Below are 23,892 nucleotides of genomic sequence, written 5' to 3' on the forward strand. Positions count from 1 at the left end.
AAAAAAAAAAAAAAAAAAAGAGACTTTTCACATCTTCTGTAATTCCAGGGCCATTAGATTTCTTGGATACTTTGTGTTGCTGCTATACTTTTATTAATCATTATTATTTTTTTTCAACATTTATTTATTTTTTGGGACAGAGAGAGACAGAGCATGAACGGGCGAGGGGCAGAGAGAGAGGGAGACACAGAATCGGAAACAGGCTCCAGGCTCTGAGCCATCAGCCCAGAGCCCGACGCGGGGCTCGAACTCACGGACCGCGAGATCATGACCTGGCTGAAGTCGGCTGCTTAACCGACTGCGCCACCCAGGCGCCCCTATTAATCATTATTATTATTGGCTTTTTGAATGTTAAACATTTTAATGGTTCAGCACGTTATTTTTTTCAATGAGTAACTTCCCTTACAAGATGTATTAGAAAAGGCACCTGGGCTGTGTTAAAAGGGTTCACAAGGTTGAGACTCACCATATCTGAGGGCATTAACTGCAGGTTTCTGATAGCCCTTTCAAGCTGATAACAATTAAAAGCCTCCTGAAGGACTAGAGGTTTTTTTGGCTGTAACAAAAAGGAGGAGAAAAGGTTGTCAGAATCTTCGCCACATTCTACTGGGGGAAAAAGGGAAGGAAAAAGAAGAAAAAAAGAAAAGCTTGTCTCTATGATAAAACACAAGGGAAGAGAAATGAGATTTAAAAAAACACAAAACACTAGAATACGTGTTTGACATGCTGTATAGCAAGTCTTTAATTGTATTCTTTGTCACTTGATAGGATAAAAATGTAGACACTTAATAGAAATTAAAAAGCCATTTTTCTTAACTTTTCTCTGTGCCAGGCCTGGTGGATAAAACCATGCTGCCAAAGACCTTGGCCTGGAGCCATTATTTGTGTAACTGCTTCTTGTTCAGAAATCAGAGAGTCATTTAAGCCTGGGGTAGACAGCTGTGTGAAGTGTTATCAAGTAAGAGATGTCTGCAGATTAGTAAGGCAGTAAAGTATGCAGCTGGCAGTGTGATCTGAAACGCAACAATTTTTGGAAACGCTTGGGAGCAGAAAGAATGGATGAGGAGAAAGAAGAAAATTGGACGCCCAGACTAAGAACATGACATATATATATATATATATATATATATATATATGAATATCTGACATTAATTCTCTCAGGGAAAAATGATGTAAAGCTAACCCTACAAAAAGTCTTCTAAGATAAATTTTGTACTGAAGGAAAGATTGGGGCCAAGGAAGACCTGACCTATAGCGCAATCATTTCCCAACGACGTTGTTCGTATGATTGCGTAATAAGGCCAATAGGACAGATCTGAGTCGGCGATCTGTGCTCGAGGATCACGTTATGCGTGTGTGTGTGGATTCGGGGTCTGCCTTGATGGAAGAAGCTTTCTAGATGAGGCAGAATGAACCAATGGGTTCGTGTGTGCCGCCCCCCCCCACCACCCCGCGCCCACACACCATTTTTATTTCTTCTTAAATGAATTGCTTTTACGTTGAAGTCGGTAATCCTGCCACTTGAGACTGTGAAACAATAGTTTGCTTCATCACGATGCACCAGATAATAATAGCAATAGTAATTAACGAATTCCAGGTCAATGGGCGGATGCAGGGAAGCCTCTCAGTTAAAAACCAACAGGGGTATCTCCTTTTAGCTGACATTTCCTGTTCCATTTGTCTAGTGCAGCCTGACAGGACACCACAAAGCTCAAGAGTGTGAAATCGACAGGGGTTGGTTTGCCTGTGGTTCTGCAGTGTGGTCGGGGCTCCATGCAAGACAGCTCAGCCCTTCCCGACGTGGCATCCGCGGGGCTGGCCCCGAAGGCCGGGTTCTTGGACAGCTGGGACTGGAATCAGTGTAGGGATCACTTGGCCTGACAGTGGAGGCTGGATATCAGCTGGGATTACAGCTGGGCCCGTCGGAACACCTGCACATGTTCTTACCACGTGACTCCTTGGCTTGTTGAGGGCATGTCTGCCAGGTTTCGAGTATCTCAAAGAGATGAAGAGAAGGAGTGTGACTTGCCTGGGTCCGGGCCTTGGAAGTCACTAGCGTCCCTCCTGCTCCACTCACAGAGTTCCACCCAGGTCCAGGGGGAAAGGGACAGAGAGTCTACCACTTGATGGGCGAGATGCCACTTCACGTGTGAGGAAAAGCACGCGGGGTGAGATCGCCTGTGGAGGACCTTTTTGAGAAATACAATTGTCCACAGCCTGTCTGAGGACCACAGCTCCCCATTTCTTTCTCACATGCAAAATACCTCGGAACCCTCCCCCAAGAACACTCAGGCTCCTGCCCTCCTGATACCGCTTGGAGCTCTTCTGCCGCATCATTTGGGTCATCTTCAGGTGTAGATGATGCTCCGGAAGTACAATTCCTTCACACCGCTCTTCAGGGATGTCCTTTCCATCGGAAAAGCTGTGACCTAAAGAGACGACTTACCTACTCAGCTCCCCCACCACACATCGAATATTCAGTGGTGACTTGGGCACAGAATAAGGACTTTCAATACTCCTGCTCTGGAAGGGGAAGCATAGGAGGCATGTGGTGGCTCTTGTCCATAGCAATTCCCAAATCCCGTAAGACACGTGTTGCCACTTCCTTGGTATTTTCTTTCTACATTTCTTTATCTTTTGAGATAAATTAAAGCTCTCCGTTATGGAGATGGTGTTTTTATATTGGTAGGAGGGAGTTCTTTTCTTAGAAATTCCCAGGCTGGGGTGCCTGGGTGGCTCCGTCTGTTAAGCATCTGACTTCACAGGTCATGATGTCACAGTTTGTGAGTTCGAGTCCTGTACCAGGCTCTGTGCTGATAGCTCAGAGCCTGGAGCCTGCTTCGGTTTCAGTGTGTGTGTCTCTCTCTGCCCATCCCCATCCCCATCCCCAAACACAAATAAACATTTAAAGAACTTAAAGAAATGCTCGGGCTGTGCGGGGGTTCATCATGTCTCACTAGAGGGAAAAGGAGATCTCAGCAACTGAGATTGTCGTAGATTGTCCTTTCTGAAGCTGATACTACAAAGGGCCCCATTCAGCACTCTCTTCTTACTGTGTGGTGTCGACCTACTCCCTTTGAGTGAGTATTCTATCCCTCTGAACCTGAGTAGAATTTAGGGTGCCCCAGATGAGAGAGCTTGGCGAAAGTGATGCAGAGTCGGTCAGAGCAGAGCGAGGTCAAGCCATTCTGGGGTGCTTGCCCAAGAGTCTCATTTTTAGAAGCCAGTCATCATGCTGAAGGAAAACCAAGCAACTTGGAGGACACACATGAGTGTTCTGGGTGACAGCCTTGGTGGACTGAATGATTGTGCGTTCCCAAATCGATATGTTGAAGCCCTAATCTTCACTATGGCGGCACTTGGAGGTAAGACTCTGGAAGTTAGATTTAGCCGAGGTCATGATGGGGGGCCTCCATGATGGGATTAGGATCCTTGTAAAACGAGGGACGGACACCAGAGCTTCCCCTCTCTGCCACGAGGGAGCCACTTAGTGAGAAGGCAGCTAAATGAAAGCCAGGGAGAGGACTCCCACCAGATGCCAAATCCGCTGGCACCTTGACCTCAAACTTTCCAGCATGCAGAACTGCGACGAGTAAAAGTCTCTTGTTTAAGCTAAACAGCCGCGGTATTTTGTTACAGCAGGCCGTGCTGACCAATACAGAGCCCCATCTGAAGCTCCAGCCGACAGTCAGCATCAGTCGTCAGGCAGGGATGAGCAACACTTTGATGAATCCGGTCCCTCGGGTCCAACTGTCCCAGCTTCTCCTCCTGATTCGAGATGGGCAGACACGAGGTATCTTCTCCGAGTCTGGCCCACGTAGCAGATTACTGCAATAAATTAAATAAATAAATTAATTCATTAATTAAAGCAATAAAACGAGTGTTGATGTTCAAAGCCACTGGTTTAAAGTGTACTGAAACATAGTTTGGTACCAAGAAGCAAGTTCTTGGTTGCTATTCTAACAACCCAAACATGGGGCATTAGCTCCGGGACTAGACGGGCAGACAGAAACAAGGAGAGTGTTAGGGACACTGTTTAATGAGGGAGTCTTGGAAAGGGTGTGAGCATAAGCCTGGTGGGTCTCAAGGAGGCTTTTGGGACAGACTTTGAAGGAAAAGCAGAAAAGTGATATTAAAAAGCTAACGGAAAAGAAACCCTTGTTATGTAGTTTCAGAAAGTTTTGCAGCACCCTGCCTAGAGTAACAAAACAATTTTTTTTTTTTTTTAATGTCTTAGTGAAGCTTATGATCTAGAGAAGAGATTTTCAGGCAGGACAGTGATCTGCGAGCCACTTGGCTTCATGTCACGTCCTTTGATAAATGTTGGAGGAGAGAGGTATCTGGAGAAAGAACTGGTAAATGTGAAGTTGCCAGGGCTTGCTGGGTTGGGAAATAAAACCGTTCCTCATTCCTCGCCTCTCCAGATGGCAAATTATGCTGAAATTAAGAAATGACTTTTGGGCAGAGGATGAATCCACTATCAGGCAAACCTGGTGGAGAGAGAAAGCCAAGGTTGCGATGGTAAAACCTTCGTTAAGACCTCAGAGCGATTTAAGGTGGTGCCTCACAGGCCCTTTCAAACTGGCATTATTTGTGTGATCTTTAATACTAGTTTACTGTGATGAATAATATTTATTTAGGGGAAAAACTCAATGTAAGCCTCTGAGCCTAAGTGTCCTTTTATTGTGAAATAATAGAATTGTGTATCAGCCGACCAGCTTCTATTTTTAATCTTCAGAATATATAGTATTTAGTCAATCATTGTATTAATCAAATTTATGAGGCGAGCAGGATAAATCTCGTTATTCATTTCCCCAGTGGCATTAGAGGTTCACTTCAAGATCTATGCAGCTCGTTACCCCTCAGCCCCGTACTAATTCTTTGATTTCAGGAGAGTCTCCTCCACACCAGGCACGGTCCGTCTGCATGGCCTGCCGTGTCTCCTGACATCTCAGAACAACCCCCTACAGGCAGGGTTATTACACCGGCTGTCACATGAGGAAACAAAAAAGCCCGAATGGTTAACTGTGACTTCTGATGCCACATGACTACGTTGTTGAAGAATCAGAGGTCTAATCTGGTTTTTAATGACTGAAAAATGAGCAAGTTATCTTTCCTTTTCACCTGGCCATCTTGCATACACCAGAGTGATAACCAAAAGAAAAGGAAAGAAAAGAAAGGCATTTGATTTCTAGCATTTTTGCTCTAACATACTGAGACTTTACCGATTTCGTATCTCCCAATAAGTTCTCTTAAGACGTGTTGATATCAACTATACAAAGAGCTTATACTTTACATTTTTTAAATTTATAATTAACATGGAACAGATCATTCCCGTAACATTTACTGAATAATTTTTAGAGAACTGCTAATTTAGGGGTGTCTTGTTTTTTTATACTTTTTTCCTATGAAAATATCATGATCGGAAGTTGAATTTGCATACTAGCTCAGTCATATGGTACATATAAACAAAACAGATACTCCATATTTAGATGGTGAGTACTTTATTTATTTTCAGATTCCACATGTGCTATGTTCACCCACTGTAGGAAATACTTGAAACACTTTATCTGACAATTAGTGGCAACCTTATGTTCTTCTTAAACTGGAATTGTCCTTAGGGCTCATTGGGTTGGGTGTGCAAACCCCAGCCATGTGAGGTACATAAACGTTCTTCTTTCATTCATTTGCCCATTCATTCATTCTTTTTTTTGTAAGTTTTTAATGTTTATTTATTTTTGAAGGAGAGAGAGACAGAGCATGAGTGGGGGAGGGGCAGAGAGAGAGGGGGAGACCATCCGAAGCAGGCTCCAGGCTCGGAGCTGTCAGCCCAGAGCCTGACACGGGGCTTGAACTTACGAGCCATGAGATCATGAGCCATGAGATCATGAGCCGAAGTCGAATGCCCAACTGACTGAGCCACCCAGACGCCCCATTCATTCATTCTTTTTCCAAAAAAATGTATTAAACTAGGTATCAGATGCTGTGTTAATCCTGGAGTTGTATCTAGGCAGTCAGAAGGAAAAATAAAGTTTAAATGCAGTGTGGTGAGTGTTAGCGTAGAGCATGTACAAGGTACGATGGAATATCAGAACTCAGGTTCCAGGAAGGGATTTTTAGTGCAAAGACTCATAGGACTTAAGCCAAATTGAGCATCTAGTTGGTGAGCGTGGAGAGAACCTATCCCCATTACCAGAGAGCAGGGGAAAAGGGTTTATTTGTAACTGAGAGGCAATGAAGTGAACAGCCAGCACCCTGATCCCGAGGGTGAGGAATTAGGAAATGATAGTGGTGATTGCTGGTCCCTACATCACACCTGGGGCTCAGCTGGAACCCCGCACTGCTGGGAATTTGGGATTTTGGAATCTCCCAGAAGCTTGTTCACTCACATGTCCTTCGTCAGTGCTGGGGCCAAGACTAGGATTATTGAACAAAACTCCCTCATGTTGCCTCTTCAAGCAGCTTGGCTTCCTTAGAGCATAGTGACCTCAGGGAATCCAGATTTCTTGCTCCGAATGCTAGAAACAAGTAGTCCAGTGAACTGGGTGAGAGCTGCATCATTTGGTGTCACCCAGCTCCGTGAATCACACAGAGCCACTTCTGTTGTGTTGTCCCCGTTACAGGCCATCCGCAGGCCCTCCCAGATTCCAGGGGAGGAGGACATGGAGTGTCAAAGTCACATTGTACAAGAGCAGGTGCAGTGGGATGGCCACCTCCATCTTTGGAACAAGCGATCTCTTACCACTCACCCCTCTAACAGCAAAAGAATCCAACTGGCTTTCTGGTAAGTCTCATCTGTTTTTATCTGTGATTGGCTTTACATGAGTTTCCAATTAAAACGATCTTTTGCACCTTTGTAGATGTACTTCTGAATATTGAATCAAAGCATTTTGATGGGAAAATTTGTATTGTCACTGAAGAAGGGACGGTATCCAAGAATGGAGTGTGCCAGCATTATGTTTTTGGCATTCACTAGTTTGTGAAATTGTAACATATTCGAGAAGGATGGTATATTAGCGACATGATCGAAGAAGTCCTTTTAGTTTTCATTATCTTTTTAGCAAAAATAGAAAGTGAGTAGTGAAGTACTCTCAAACTTTGCTAAGGTAATCCTTTTTTTTTCCCCCTTAGATTCTTGGAGTCTTTACAAACTGTGAGATTCCGTACATAAAATTCTTCTGTTTTCCAAGCTTCTCTGTGATTGCATTTGCTTACTTGCCTTCTGTGCAGGACACTCTTCCTAAATTCTCCTTCTGACTTACTGTGTCCAACAATTACAGGCCAGTATATAATTCTACACAATCTTCTTGAGCATTTTTATCATCTTGAGTGGTTTTGTTGTCATCGGTGTTCCATTTGGCTGTCGCTGAACATTCAGGACTCTGGACACATGTCTTCAGCTGCCTCCTGGGCATCTCCACGGAATTATCTCAGAAGTTGCCTGAACTCTCTAGGTCCAAAATTGAAACCATCATCTTTTCTTCTAACTCAGTTGCTCTTTTTAAATTTCCTTCTCTGCACACTGGTGTCATCATTCATATGTAGCCCAGACCGGAATCCCTAAGATTGATGTTGTGTTTCCCAACTACCTTAACCTCATTCATAGACTTCTTTGCTTGCTGACACTGTGGCTTGGTGCTCTGCCTGTCCACCTACCCAGGTCACCACTGGCCCCATTGGGGCGTTTATCTTTCCTCATTAGGTCAACCAGCCTCTCACAGTCTTAACAACTCCCAATTCATTTCCCAAAGAGCTGCCATAGAAATATTCTAAAAGGTGAATGTGATTGTGTCACCACCCTGCTTAGATTTTTTGAAATGGCGCCTCATGGAGTTCCAACAACACAGCTGTGATTCCGAGTGCCCTCTATTTTTCTGTTAACAAATTTAGGACTACGTTTTTCAGCCATACTTGGCTTCTTAAACCACTATATGGTGAGGTTTTTCATAGGATCTGTGCTATAGCTCTAGGTCGCCAGTCTTCAGATCCCTCCAGTGTCTTTGTTTTGGTTTCCCCTGTTGCCTTTGGGCTTCCCCACATCCTCCTGGTCAGAGAGCATCTGCGTCTTGCATTACTTTTAGCTGCAAATATACTCCTGGTGTGGTGCTAAAGTGTGGAGAGGCAATTGTTCGAGAAACTCAATCTGTTTGTGAGCTTGTGTTCCTGAGACCTGACCTTCAAAGCGTTGTGTTTAGCTGTTTAACTTTCCCACCCCTCCCTTAGTTAAGACAGGAAGGCTAGTGGGCCTGAAGGGAGGTCACTAACCTCCCCCAACCCTCCACCCTACCCCCCCACCCCCAACCAGGCTCGGGTAAAGTCTTTCCCTGCAGTTAGACCTTAGTTTTGGAAAACTCTTTGAGCATATTTCACAAGGGCTACTCTCCACCCCACCCCACCCCACCCCCGGGTCAAAGCCAAAACGGGATTTTTCTCGGTTCCTCACTAGAAGAGCCTGGCAAGATTCTTCAGGAAAACCCATGAAAATGTATAATGCTGACCTAGCACTCAGTCCTGAGAGCATCTCATTTTGGTGCTACCATAGTTCATCAGCATTGCCATGTAAATCTTCCTTCTGGGTTACGTCTCCGGCAGCTTTCTGCTCAGGTAAGTTGACCTCACCTGTCAGATTTCAGGGTGGTAGTTTGCCTGGGACTTCATGTCTCTTGAGGGCCCAAGAAAAGATGTTTATTTTCACTTTTTTCGGCTTCTTCTTATTCTGTGTATCAGAGTGATGACTTTGAAGCTCTACCTGTCAGACTATTGGATGTCAATACTTTTTTTATGAGTTGGTAAAAAGTTATTGGGCCAATTATTGTATACCTACTTTTGTATTGGCTGCATGACTTGGGTATTTATTTATTTCTACCTTCCTGGTTTCTAAAATGCTTTGAATTGTAACTGACCACAGGTCCCCATTTCCTTTAAACTGCCACAACTTAAACAGATGCTGAGCACTTGTTATGGCTATGCATGTTTCCCATGTCTCCCAGGTTGTCCTGTGGAATGTACTCATCACCACCTGGAGAATCAAATGCCAGCTCTCTGTATACAGGAGCAGAGTGAAGCTGCAAGATGTAGAGTATCCAAACTCACAGGTTAGAAAGAGACAGAAGCTGAATTTTCGTTTAGGTTTCTGACTTCAGGTACACAAAGATCTTAAAATTGGGGAAGCAATACTTAATCACTTGAAATAGCCATGAAAAATTCAAGATAGCATACATTTAAGCGGAAGATTCTGCAGTAATAGCACCTCAATTGTTTTTCCCTTCTTTGCTGCCATGCAGTTATAGAGGCAGGGATCTTTTCCACTTTTCCATTGCTTTAGGCACGCTAGGAACATTCTTCTCTCTCCTTTGTGGCATATCTAATTCATAGCTCCTGATACAGTGCTGGAATATGGCAGGTGTTTTAAGCAGTTTCCCTCACTTACAAGGGATCACTCCAGCAAGGGTTGACAACAGCTTTATGGGACTGACAAGATGAATCGCAATAAACTAATGTAAATCATGGTTTTATTGATAAGAATTTGATTTTCAAAGCAGCAAAAGCTTATATTCCTTCTCTCTAGAGGCAGGATTGAAAGAAAGAGAACTTTACTCTTGATGGACTTCCCAACCCAAAATATATCATGGTCTAGAGAGGTAGTTCTATCATGACAGTTATGGTTTTTTTTTTTTTTTTTTTTAGCTTTATAGATTAATCCTTTTAGTTTTACAGTATGTTATAGGAAGAGGAAGAGGAAGAAAGAAGAAGAAGAAGAAGAAGAAGAAGAAGACGAAGAAGAAGAAGAAAAGGAGGAGGAGGAGGAGGAGGAGGAGGAAGTTGTTTCCTAAGTGACAATTATTTTTTTCCATGAACATAAGTTGCCTCTTTATGTATTTAGGAGTATTAATTTATTTATAGTCTCATGCCATGTTTTGTTTGTTTGTTTGTTTGTTTGTTTGTTTTTTGGTATCATGGAACATTCCAACATTCACTTACCTTAGGTGAGTCAACCTGCCAGTTTCATTGGTTCTGGAGACTTATCTTCTTAGCATTTGGTTATATTATCTGTCTGCTCCTTAGATTCTATGGTTAAGAAATAGAAATGTATAGGGGCGCCTGGGTGGCTCAGTCGGTTAAGCGTCCGACTTCGGCTCAGGTCACGATCTCGCGGTCCGTGAGTTCGAGCCCCGCGTCGGGCTCTGGGCTGATGGCTCAGAGCCTGGAGCCTGCTTCCGATTCTGTGTCTCCCTCTCTCTCTGCCCCTCCCCCGTTCATGCTCTGTCTCTCTCTGTCTCAAAAATAAATAAAAAAATGTTAAAAAATTAAAAAAAAAAGAAATAGAAATGTATAAAGTAAAAGTATATATAAGTGAATTGAAATTTCTCCACCTGTTACATAATCCCTGTCATTTACTGTGGGCAAATGGACTTTAAGTAGGTCTTTCAGATTATTCTTTCATATGTGAGTAGCAGATTTTAGATTCTGTATCCTAGAAGGAATTATAAACATCAAAGAGCTCCCATAACAACCCTGGGAAATGTGGACTCTTATGTCTATTTTGTGGAGGAAGAACTTGCAACATGTAGTCAGCTGACTCTGAGCAGATACTGAAGAGTTTCCCATAAACAATGAGACACAGTCACAGGAGCTTTGGACTGAAACACACACACACACACAAACAAACAAAAAAACAACAGTGGTATTTGGCAATTATTTTCATTTGTAATTTTTTATTTAGTAAATGTTAATTTTTTTTTTTTTTTTGCTACATGCAGGGCATTAAGCCTATGCACGTTCTTACTCATTTCGCATGGATGTTGTTCTAAGTGCATTCTTGTTACATGAACTCATGGTTAGTTGCCACCACGGATTGATCTGTGGTGCTTCCATCTTTTTATTATGAACTTAAGAACAGCTGCTGTTTGGTTTACCAATTCCCCACCACCTTTTCCTTTTGTGTAACTTCTTTCCACACCCTTTTGCATACTTCTTCAAGAGTTCCAAAGAAGAGATGCATCTTCTCATCCTTCATGTAATCCCATCCCTTTTGCTTCTTGAAGTCTAGGATTTGCATACTTAATGTATTCTCTGTCCAGTACTTTCTATGCCCATGTTCTCATGCATGCTTCCTTCTTACTTCTCCACTTGAAACCCCACTGATTCTCTCTCTTTCAAATGACTATTGTATTTTGCCAGGTCTGTAATAGTCAGACCCTCTGACATGTGTTCTTACGTTCGTTGTGACCATTCCCCAAGTACATATTCCTGTTTGCAACAGCTTGCAAAACCTTTCGAATTTAGCACACTGCTAACTCAGATATCTCAGTGCTATAGATTTAAAGTTTGTTTCCCTCCAAAGTCCATATGGTAGAATTCTAACTCCCTAGGTGATGAGATTGGGAGGTGGGGGCTTTGGAGGTAATTAGGTCACAAGGGTGGACCCTTCATGAATGGGATTAGCGCTTTCATGAGAGAGGCCCCACAGAGCTCCCTCGCCAGTTTTTTACTATATTTAATCTTTTAAACATTGTCTCTTCTTAAACCATTTAAAGGTTTCCTTTATTTGACATTATTGGGTAAGTCCCCTTCTTCAAGTTATGATCTTTCTAAGCTTTTGAATTCTCTTGGTCTTCTTGAGATCATATTTTTCTGAGATGATTGATAGAAGATAGATAGATAGATAGATAGATAGATAGATAGATTTTTTTTCTCTCTGATTGTTTCTTCTCTGCTTTTCTCACACGTCACTCAATGCCTCCAGAGGAAAATAATCCAGCCCTCTGATCTTACAGTCTGACCTTACACCATCTGTTCAACTACCCACAGCCTTGTAGAGTGGATAACTGTACATGGGTTGTAGCAGATAAGAAACAATGTAATGTGTACAGCTAAAGCATTAAGGAAATAGAGTTATAGCACTTCTTCATTTCTATTTAAATAAGCTCTGTTTGCATGTTGAGATCCTATACAAACAGACTCATGAGGTGGGTCTGCCATTTGGTCTTGAGTCTTTGCCCAAGAAGACTTACTAAAGAATTCTTTTTTTTTAATTTTTTTAATGTTTATTTATTTTTGAGACAGAGGGAGACAGAGAGTGAGTGGGGGAAGGGTAGAGAGAGGGAAACACAGAATCCGAAACAGGCTCCAAGCTCTGAGCTGTCAGCACAGAGCCCGATGCGGGGATCGAACCCACGAACCGTGAGATCATGACCTGAGCCGAAGTTGGACGCTCAACCGACTGAGCCACCCAGGCACCCCTAAAGAATTCTTCATGTTACCAGATCTTCACAAAAGACTCCATGCTGGACTGTTGACCTGCTCCTGCTTTCAGTTTGCTTATAATTAGCAGATGCTTTTGGATACTAGGTCAGGGTTTTGTAGCCATTTCTCTGTTTTACAATCGTTAACAGGCCATGATGCTCTCTCAGGAAGCCTAAGACATATTTTACATGTATTTCCTATGAACTCTTTTCCATTTTTGAGCCTTTCTTCTCCTTCCCCAGCCCTTTGCTCAAACCTCCGCCTGGTATCAGAGAATGGGTCATCTATTTGAAGCACTGACCTTCTGTGTTTTCTTCAACTCCATCTATCTCTTTCCTATTTAGCCCAGGGGATCTCTCAAGCCTCCATGGGAGGCTCAAATCTCCAACTGTCACTCACAGACATGTCTTTCATGTATTGAAGCCTCTCCACCAATTCAGGGTTTAGCTTTCTGAAGACCAAAGGCAGGATACTCCTTAATTTCTGTTTTCCTTATTGTCATGCTTGAACCCAAGATAGAACATCTAACTCCTGGAATGCCCATGGTGTTGGTGGCAAAGTTCCTCAGGAGAAAAACAATAAACTTCCAAGTGCAAACCAAATAAATGAAACCTGGTAGCATTTAGGATTGTTCTGTACTTCCATGTGACCGCAAGGTGGATGGAGCTGGAACAGAGCCTGAGCTCTCTGCCCAGCAGGTTTTCCATCATCCGAGGAAAGATGATGCAGAGTTCTAGCATGGCCTCCCTCTACTAACTAACTCCCTTTGGTCCCTTGAAGCAACTTCTGGAAGGACTGCTGGGGTCAGAATAAGCCTTTTCAAGCTCAGGTCAACATGCTGTGATGCCAGCAAGTAAAAGGACTTTAATGCCTGTGCTTCGGCACTAATGTGGAGCTGAGATGTTGCCTACACCCAAGCGCCTGGGGTGGTCAGAAGTGTTCCAGTGGAGGGTTAAGTTGGCCGAGTCTGCCAAGGTCCAGAACTCTGGCAGGTCCATCCAGCTGTGCCTTAGGGTGAGTTCCTTCACATTTCTACCAAGGGATACTTATCATCTTTGAAACATGAAGTTGTAAGAATTCACTGAATAAAACCCCTTATGCAGAAGCTGACACACAGTAAATACTCAATAAATGTTAATCATTCACATTATAGTGACCCCGGGTCTTAATTGTGTTGAAAGGTCATTGATGTGTCACCAATGTGGTCATTTGAATGGCAAAGCTAAGGCTCAATGAAAGAGCCCTTTTTAAATTGAGCTCTGTGACTTTTTAAGAGTTTCTTGTGGTGATGGTGATAAAATTAAGATTTACTTTTATTTTTTATTGGCGATGGAAGAATTCACCTTAGTTTGGTGATCGATTCAGTTGCCTATTACTTCACACCTAAACTACAACTCAGTTGCTTGCAAGAGGACTTTTTCTTTAGATTCTGTGGGCTGTCTGGGTGACTCTTCTGTTGGTTATGCCTGGACTCCTACTTGTGGTTATTATTTTTAATGGGTGGGTTTTGTCATAGTTGAGCTCAGCTGCGACTCCGCGATGGCTGGATGTCTCTTTCTCTGTGGAATCAAGGCCTTTCTTGCCACATGGTTCCTGGCCTTCAGGGATGGCATCCTGAAGTTCTTACATGGCAGCTGGGTTCCAAGAATGCATGTTCCAGTGAGTGAACACCCATCAAGCCTCTGCTCCCATCATGCTTGCTAATCGCCCATTGTCCCAAGAGACTCACATATGAGCATGCTAGGATCAGTGTTGAGAATGGTGGCAAAGAAGGGCTGGAACTAGAAGGTGTGATTCATTAGCAGATATCAATGTACCTGTACTCTCAGACTGAGGCAATTTATATAGCAGGAATTTAGTTAGGCTGGGAATGTGCAGTTCCAAGTAAAAGTTGCTCAAAAGCGGAATGGCGTGAAATTGAAAGGTGGCATTCAAGTAATTATCATTACTTTCTAGAGCTGGTTGTAGTCAGATGTAGTGACAGGGAACACAGAAACACCTGATGGGTTCCAGAAGTTCCTTCTTCTTCTCTGGTTTGAGTATGGCTCTTTTTCCTGTCTACTGATCCTGTTGAACAATAACGGTCCCAACTCCATGATCACGTGCTTGGCTCTAGACCCAGAGTGTTGACCACACAGAAGCCTCAGCTTCTGAGACATGACCCTTGAGTTTTCCTTCTTGCTCCCAGTTTGGGGCATAGTTGGCTTCTCTGATGACAGCAGAGGACCCCCGCTCTGATCTTACCTATATTCCAGGTCTTGTTACATGTCTCCCAACACTGGTGTGGGGTCTGATCCATACCTATTATGTTTTCCCCACAACATTTCTCAGGGTTCTGATGCCTTTAAGGACCCCTGACCGATGCAGTGATGAACTTAATACTCATTCTGTTGGGTTCTCACACTTCCTGCGTAAGCCATAAGGAAGGAGAAAGAATTGGGTTATAGATGTGGAAGTTCAATATATAAAGGAAACTTGTGCCATAAACTAAATAGAAAGATATCAACACAAACTTTCTGTTATACTTCATCAAATGCTCCATGTTTATAATATTTTAATTCTCAGAATAATATGTCTTCAAGTCTCACTTTTATGATTTCTAAATATGGTGAAGTTATATGTCATATAACGCCTTTTGTGTTATGATGTAAAAACAGTATGGCATTTCTTTGTATGTATGCAAACGAAAGTGAAATCCCTATCAGTCCAAAGACTGATCTGGTTCTCTTGATTTTACTTTTGATCTTGTAAAACAGTTTTTAAAATTTGTAAAAATATTTTGATGTTTGTTCTTTTTTGAGAGAGAAAGAGAGACGGGGGAGGGGCAGAGAGAGAGGGAGACAGAGATTCCCAAGCAGGCTCCTTGCTGCCAGCACAGACCCTGACTTAGGGCTCTAACCCGCGAGTTGTGAGATCATTACCTGAGCCAAAACCAAGAGTGGGATGTTTAACCCACTGAGCCACCTAGGTGCCCCTAAATTATTTTTAATGTTTATTTATTTTTGAGAGAAAGAGAGAGAGAGCATGAGAAGGAGAGGGGCAGAGAGAGAAAGAGACACAGAATCAGAATCAGAAGCAAGCTCCAGGCTCTGAGCTGTCAGCACAGAGCTCCGCTCGGGGATCGAGAGCAAGAACCTCCAGATCATGACCTGAGCTGAAGTCAGCTGCTTAACCGACTGAGCCACCCAGGCGCCCCTATTTTGTTTGTATTTGAATCTTATTAGTTTTGTATGTACTACCCACTATTTATTTAGTATGGTGATTTTCTTCTTTGTTCTATTGAATATTATTTACCCAACAATGGCAACCGAAGTTTTCCACAAGTAACAAACCACGTACTGCTCTAAAGAAATAGATTTGGGAAAATGTGGCCAAATTAAAAAAAAAAAAATCAGTCCTGAATTTTAGTTTACCTTGATGTTAATTTCTCCCTGCCATTCATACCTGTATTAATTCCTATACAAAATTTAAGGGTTATTGCTACACTTTGCAGTGTTTGATTGGTAAAACGTATGTATAGATAATTATTTTTTATATAGTCATTTCTCTTGTTAGAAAAGCAATGCATTCTCCATTATAAAAAGATCCAATATTATAGAAATTAACAAAATATTTGATATAAACCCAATTAACGGAACTAATGATGATTAGTCAGTCTTCCACATATCATTTTCTGTGCATTTCTATAAACATGCATGCACACACACACTGAAATTGTACTATTTGGCAAGTGGTTTTTCTCATTTAACAGCATATGAGGTATTTTGTGTGTTTGTACGTAATTTTGTTAAAACACTTTAATCAAAAATAATTTTTTTTTCCAGTGAGAACATTATTCATCTTGACAACTGATACAGCTGAAAGGAATCTGCTGTTTTTTTGTTTGGTTTGGGTTTTTCTTTCCAAATTGATACCAGATAATTGGTATTCATAACAATTAATTGGTGACAGGGCTCACCGTAAAAATCTCACTCTTAAGAATTCTCCCCTCGTGGTCCACACATTTTTGCCCATAATAGAAACACCAAATTCATTTATTCATTTAGTATGTCATTACACCAACATCTTATTCTTAATATATATTTCAGAATTTTTTTGTTTATTTTGGAATGGATCTTCTCTAAAAACCTATTACTATTAAAGTATGGAAGTGTATATAAAGCTATATTAAGTAATACTTTTCTGATAGTCTGATAATTATACAGTAGTCATGGTATTATGTGTGGCTTCCCAAAGCCCCAAGCACTGACTGTAACATAGGGCTATGGGGAAAAAACACTGAAGTCAGAAAAACTTGACTTTGATTCTATAATAACTAGTTTATTACTTGACCTCTCTTAGTCTCTTTATTGTTAAAAAGGTGAAATGATGTGGAATTTACATGTCATGTACATGTACCTGTTACATGTTATTGGGAACATCCCAATGAGACAGCACCAAACAGAAAAAATAGGCACTACATAGGTTCAAGTTCAGCCCTACTACTCATTAGTTGGGTGACCACAGGCAAGTTAGTGAGACTTTCCATGACTTGGTTGTCTCATCTATGAAATGGATATGATTATGATGATCACAATAGTATTCATTTTAGGATGAACATGAATTAAATTACTAATTGAAGATTCGGTGATAACACTGGCCAGAAAATTGAATGCAATATTAAGCAGTAAGCATTTCTTACATGACATTTAAGCGTAAGAATGTTTTCACATTTTGAGAACTAAATGCAAAACTAATTATTCCCAAGTTGGTTCTTCCCAAAAATTATAGACAGAAAGAAAGAAAGAAAGAAAGAAAGAAAGAAAGAAAGAAAGAGAAAAAGAAAAAGAAAAAGAAAAAGAAAAAGAAAAAGAAGAAAAAGAAAGGCAATGTTCCATCTGATGGAAGGAAGCTATGTTCCTGGCCCTTCTTTAGCAATTGAAATTTGTTTTTAGAATAGCAGAATAAAAGAGTGACACATCCAGAAGCATTCACTACTGACATCCCTTCATGTTTTTCTTTGAAAAGGTTCTTGAACATTTTTGTTTCTCTTTTATCTCCAATAAATGCTAATATAAATATACCTGTATAAATTCTTACCATTTGAAGACAGTTACAAATTAAATGGTATGAAAAGTACTATATCTAATAATTCTTTCAAGAACCACTGGAAAATGCACAGGAGAGTAGTCATTTTTGTGGATCCTAATTCCAGCACAGGAAAACCTATGAAGCGCATGAAAGCTAAATCCACTCATGTGCCATCATCATTTACTTCATGGTAAAGTTATCTAAATGAACCGTATTTTCTAATTAAGCATTTTCTTTATGGCCAGCAAATTACTTTCAAGATTTGCCCTGTCGCCTTGCCGGATGTCACCACCATGCTCTGTCTCAAATATAATAGGGGACATTTCTATATTCATAAAATGGATGTTTTCTGTTCAGAATTGCTTTTGATTAGTATGAGGCTACATTACTGACGCTGCCTTTTCCTGGGAAAGAGCCCCAAGTGTGTTTTATCAAAATGCAGTAATTGTACTGGAAAAAAGGGAGTGATGGCATTCGTTAGCTTTGACTCTAATGGCAGCGGAAGCTCCGGGGAAAGTAGGACTTTGAGCTACCTTCACATGAGATCGTGACCGCCCGATGTGTGCCAGCTCTCGTGCACTTGGTTTGTGAAAGGCTGATAATGCTGGGTGTGGACGGAGGGCTTTTCCTCTGAAGATCCACTTTTCATATCTGAATGTGCCTGTCAATGTCGCCGGGAGGCTCAGTGACAACGGCCTTGCCCTTCAGCGTGAGCGGTCCACATTGAAAGAAGCATAGTTAGAGGGCTGAGACCCAGTTGCTAACTTAGTGACAGATGGCTGGAAAATGAAGCAGGAGTAACTGGCGGCCCCCCTCCCCCCCACCCCTGTGCAGACGGCTCCCTCGCCCTATACGTGCACCCCCAGGGTGCCTTCCACGGAGACCCTGTGACCTCTACTTCTCTCAACTACCTCTGGCTCTCTGCTTAGCCTCCACTGTCCAGTTATTATTGTGTGACTTCTGCCTTCTCCAGGTAGGATTTTTAAAAGTCTGGACTAGTGAAACCAAAACTATCATTGTCCGAATTATCCAGAAGTGCTTTTGAGAAACACACAGACAGCTGCGAATGACTTGGCTGTATCACAGATGTAGTCAGAAAGTACCATGCTAGTTTTAAATATTGTAGAAGAGGTTGGTAGATGGGGAGAAAATGCACCGGGGCGTTAGGGAAGGTGGAGAGAACAAAGGGTTGTCTGGGATTTTATTGGCTTGAGTGACCTTCTCCCACCCCCCACTCCTCTCCTCCCCACTCCACCCTCCACAGCTTCCAGGTGAGGGGAGGGGAGGTGCAGCTAATAGACATGCACTTAGGAGGAAACGATGCTTGAAGATTTATTGGCAGGTGTCATGGAAGTCCTGGTGCCTGGTCTCAGGTGGATCCCAATTTTTTTTTTTAATGTTTATTTATTCTTGAGACAGAGACAGAGCGTGAACAGGGGAGGGGCAGAGAGAGAGGGAGACACAGAATCGGAAGCAGGCTCCAGGCTCTGAGCTGTCAGCACAGAACCTGAGGCGGAGCTCCAACCCACAAACAGGGAGATCTTGACTTGAGCCGAAGTTGGACGCTTAACCAACTGAGCCACCCAGGCGCCCCAGGTGGATCCCAATCTTAGCAAGTAGAGTTTTCCATTTCCGATTGGTTTATTGCTCAGATATATGTGTCAGTATTTGGACTTTTATTTTCTTTTTTAAAGTTTATTTATTTTGAGAGAGACAGAGACAGCGCGAGTGGGGGTAGGGTCAGAGAGAGAGAGAGAGAGAGAGAGAGAGAGAATCCCAAGCAGGCTCCGCACTGTCAGCGCAGAGCCAGTCATGGGGCTCGAACTCACAAAACCACGAGATCATGACTCCAAGAACTGAAACCAAGAGTCAGATGCTCAACGGACTGAGCCACCCGGGCACCCCGGGATTTTCAATCAAGATCATAAGTAGGATCTTTTCCCTGAATAATGTTAATACTGTCAAGTAGGAAAGCAATATGAATGAAAATCATAGACCATCGTGTGATTTTGGGAAATTTCCGTGACCAAATGCCCCCAAGTCCCTTTCCCAGGTTACCTTTACTCATGACCAGGATGATGTCACAGTCTGGAGTTCTTTTGCACTTGATTTCACAGAAGTAAATGGTTTTGTGGGAGTCTTCCTCGTGGCCTCAGTGTCTTGGAAAGGAAGCCTTCAGTGACACATGTTTGCTTCCCCAGAAGTCCGCGTGTGACTATTATTTTGTGACAGACCCTTAAAGGGAGGTGAAATCTACTGATGTGAACTATATGGAATCCACGATATTTTCCTTTGGAAGGGAAAAAACAAAATAAATGGAGAAAGAGACGTGGTCAGCATCTGCACAAGTTGATAGAACGCTCACCCGCCTCCCAGATTCAGGGCTAAATCAAACCAAATTTCTTTATATTGTCTGCGACAGATCTTATTCCCCTGTGGATGCTGAGATCTGGCTTGGAGCCACCTAAATCTTTGCCTGAGAGATCCCGCTATTTGAAGGATGTACAGTGAGTAGAGCAACCTTACCAGCCCTCAAAGGCGGTATCAGTCTGGAAAACCCTAACAGTGGAATTAAGCTGCTTTCATCCAGAGGTATCAGGCCTCCAGATCATAAGCACCAGAAAATACCCGATGCAAGTGAGTCTAAACTTTTTCAGTGACCACTTGTCTTCCTCGTTCTTTCCCGAGTTGAGTAAAAATAAGTTTAGGCATCATCGCAAATATTCCAAGCCGCGGCTGTGTTATTTATTTGCATAGCATGGTGTCTGTTTCATAATTTCAGATCTCGGTGAAAGAAACTGTCTTCTAGTTACAATAATAATAGTTGGGGGCGCCTGGGTGGCTCAATTGGTTACGCATCTGACTTCAGCTCAGGTCATGATCTCGCAGTTCCTGAGTTCGAGCCCCGCATCGGGCTCTCTGCTGTCAGCACAGAGTTTGTTTCAGATCCTCTGTCCCCCTCTCTCTCTCTCTGCCCCTCCCCAGCTCGCACATGCTTGCTCTCTCGCTCTCTTTCAAAAAGAAAAAAAAAAAAGTTATGTAGGTAGCTAGTGGAAGAGTTTGGATTCAAACTTTTCGTTTTGGTTCAATCTAAAAATCTTAGCCGCTTTGCAAACCTGCCTCTTTAAACAATATCCCCCTTTAGTGTGGTTACCCTGACTAAAGAGAATTTAATAGCATGTTTTCACATACAGAAATAGGACTTGAATTCTCAAAGATAGAAATATTTATTGAAACCACTTAGTTTTAAGGTATAGTTAGAAAGCTCATTCACTTACAGTTAATTTTATTTTATACTTAGCTCAATAAGCAGTGGTGAATCATTTATTAGGCAATGGGAGGCTGCCATTATTTTGCCATTCTTATTTTTGTTCATGTTTTTAAAAGTGGGTAAGTGACCATTTTTATAGCAAGGCTCACTCAGTTAGCAATTTGAAGTGAGCATTAAGGGGAGAAAGCAGGAAGGAGAGAGAACATTTAGAATTTTATGGCACCAACCCTGGAGAGAGAAAAGCAGATACTGAGAGTTAGGTTGAAACAAAAGATGGACGTAAGAGAAATTGGGAGCTCACTGGGATGGAAAGAGGGTGTCTATGGAGGGCTTGATCTTTATTGCGTGTTTGCACGAAGAGGTCCTTAACCCAGGCAGGGAATACAGGAGGGTGACGGGGCTTTGCATTTGGAAATAATGCAGTCTAATTGGGACCTTTTGAATTTTAAATAGCATACGTGCAGCAGGCTGGCGAAACTGCATCCTTTGGCCACAGAATCTGTCAGGCATAACGTCCTTACTTACCTTCAAATTCCTAAGGAATACAACCCCGGGTTACAAGTAGCAAGAACTCAATACATATTCGTCTCACTGGGATTTGGGAGAAAGATCTGCAGCACAGACATTTGGAAACCCCCGTGGCAAGAGGGGACGACAAGAGGAAGTTAAGAGTGTCGGCCTCAAGGTGAGCATCATCACAAGGAACTCTGGAGAACCGCCAACATTAAGCAGCAAGCATAAAAAGAGGGGGGAAAGAAAAGACTAGCTATTATTCAGGGAATCAAGGGATGATTCTCGTGTGCTTTGATGGCGGGAGTCATCAGAAAATTCAAAATCAAGGACAGAAGGTGTCCTGTAGAGTATAGAGGACTTGCCAGTTTCTCCGGAATTGGGGCGCTTCAGACATGCGTTGAAGAATGAAGGACAGTGTAGAAACGGACACCAAGTACGTCACGCAGAGGACCAGTTGTGATGGAGAAAAGCCCTCACAATACCCCAGAATGTTGCCATAAACGTGTATGAAACGAGGAAGTGACAGGTTGGGATATACAACTGGACACACAGGATACCAACTATGACACACACACACACACACACACACACACACGTTATATATGTAAATAATCATAAGGAGATACACTATAATGTGAGTAGAGGAATGTAGCCTCTGGGTAATAAGATTATGGGTCATTTATTATTTAAAAAATAATTTCTAAAATTTACTGATATTCTATGAGCTGCATGGATTCCACAGTCAGACAATGAGAACAAGAAAAAGAAAGAAGTATGTGGTTCCGCGCCCCTTAAGTACCAAATCCCAAGGAGCTTTCGCTCCCTAGACAATCCTGTTGTCACTCATTAAAGTTAACGTAAGAAAATACAGCCCGGGGAGGCCTTCCCCATAAACAGTGATTTCTGAGAGGTAACAACCACCGACCTAGCCTGCAGCAATTCGGCATGAGATTGCACTTTTGTTCAAAGTCCTAGTAAGCCCAGGGGGTGAGGCACCTGACCCAGGGTGTCAAAATGGCATCTCGGCCACAGTTCCTAATGAAAGGGCCATCTACACGTGTGCTTAAGGTAGAAAGCCTAAAATGCCATGCATCATTTATTAAAGGTCACATGTTGAAACAGGCAATATTATAGCCGTTGGTCTCATCTTTCATCTGTGACTAGAAAGACAAAAGCAGAATTATTAGGCTGGAAGAAACCTTGCAAGATGACTTAGTCCTTTGCTTGATCTTTAGGAGAACCATAGAAGTATTGTATACACTAGTCAACCAGTCAACCAAGATTTATTGCATATTCACAGGTGCATAGCCTTGTAGAGTATCTGGCCCTCGATACCATTAGCGATGTCATGTTTTCCCAAGGACTTGAGTCATTTTAAAGGGGAAGCCACACGAGTTCAGAAGAAATATTCTGTTTATTTAGGAGAAAAAAACAGCCTCCCCACTCTTCCCTCATTCACTGTGTGCAGTGGCAGGAATAAATGAGTAGAGCACAGCCTGGTCTTCGAGAAGTTCATGACCGCTAGTAACCCAATCCCCTCCCCCCACCTCATAGGTACGCTTATCATCACCATCATGCCGCACCGGCCATGACTGCTGCCCGGCCTTCCACGATGGCTCTCATGCGTCTGCAATTTACATGTTCCTTGGAGAGTAACAAGTTTTGGGGCCACTGATCAGTACGCGAGCACACATACTACATATGGTAGTAGCTTACAGAGTTTGATGTGAGATTAGATATGACGTTTTCATTCCAAAGTATGCAAATACGCCTTTGTGGGAAAGCGAAATGCAAAATGACGAACGCAGTGAATTCAAACTACAGCCTACATCCAAAGGGAGGTCCCGAGTGGTATTATTCTCACACTTGCTCCCCAAACCTCCGGATCTCATCGCAACCTCAAAACCTCATATGGTAGACTGTCTTAGGGACGGCACTGCCGGCTGCCGTGTTTCAAACGGTCTGTGTTCCAGGGTTTCTGGTCCAGGGCTCGTTTGTAATGCACACCCTTCCCCTTTAAACCAAGAGAAAAGTTAAAGAATTCAGCCTTGAAAATAGGTTTTGTCGATGGTGCCTATATTGTATGGCTGACTAAGCATAGATTAAAGGTGCCCGTCACACCAGGGGTGAGCACAAGTGAAATGTTTGAGTGGGGTAGGGAGGCATCCCTGACCTGAACTCCAACCTTCTGGAATAGGAAGCCTGACCCTGTGCCGTGTCCTGTGGGCGACACGTTCTGTATGCGTATATATATATAAAGCTGCACTACTGGTAGTTTATTTATGAGCCAGGACATAGAATCACAAGTAAAAAAGGCGATTTACATTAGCTATAGAGGCTTGATCAGCTTATGACAAGAGGGAGTGACAGCATTTGCCAGGTAGTGAACACCCTTTATGAGAGAACCCTGATTCTCCACACCATCCTGGGTTAAACGTCACGCTCTGCCCAGCAACCAACCGTGTTCCGAGTCGATTTAATGAATTATGGGTGGGTGGGTGAAGTCTCACACTACACGTATTACCCTTTTTTTTTTCTTTCTAGAAAGAAAAAGTGCAAGCAGGGGGGACAGAGAGAGAGTCAGTCCTGAGTAGGCTCCTTGCTATCAGCACAGACCCCGATGCGGGGCTCAAACCCACAAACCGTGAGAGCATAACATGAACCCAAGTCGGACACTCAACCCACTGAGCCACCCAGGCACCCAGGCACCTTGTGGGACAATTCTTAAGGTTTCCCTGAGCACCATAGCTTCTTGTAGCCTCCTCTGCAACCATATTGCATGTGAACTTTGC

The sequence above is a fragment of the Herpailurus yagouaroundi genome, unplaced genomic scaffold (assembly GCF_014898765.1).
Source record: "Herpailurus yagouaroundi ecotype Mexico unplaced genomic scaffold, PumYag 164, whole genome shotgun sequence".
Lineage (NCBI taxonomy): Eukaryota > Metazoa > Chordata > Mammalia > Carnivora > Felidae > Herpailurus > Herpailurus yagouaroundi.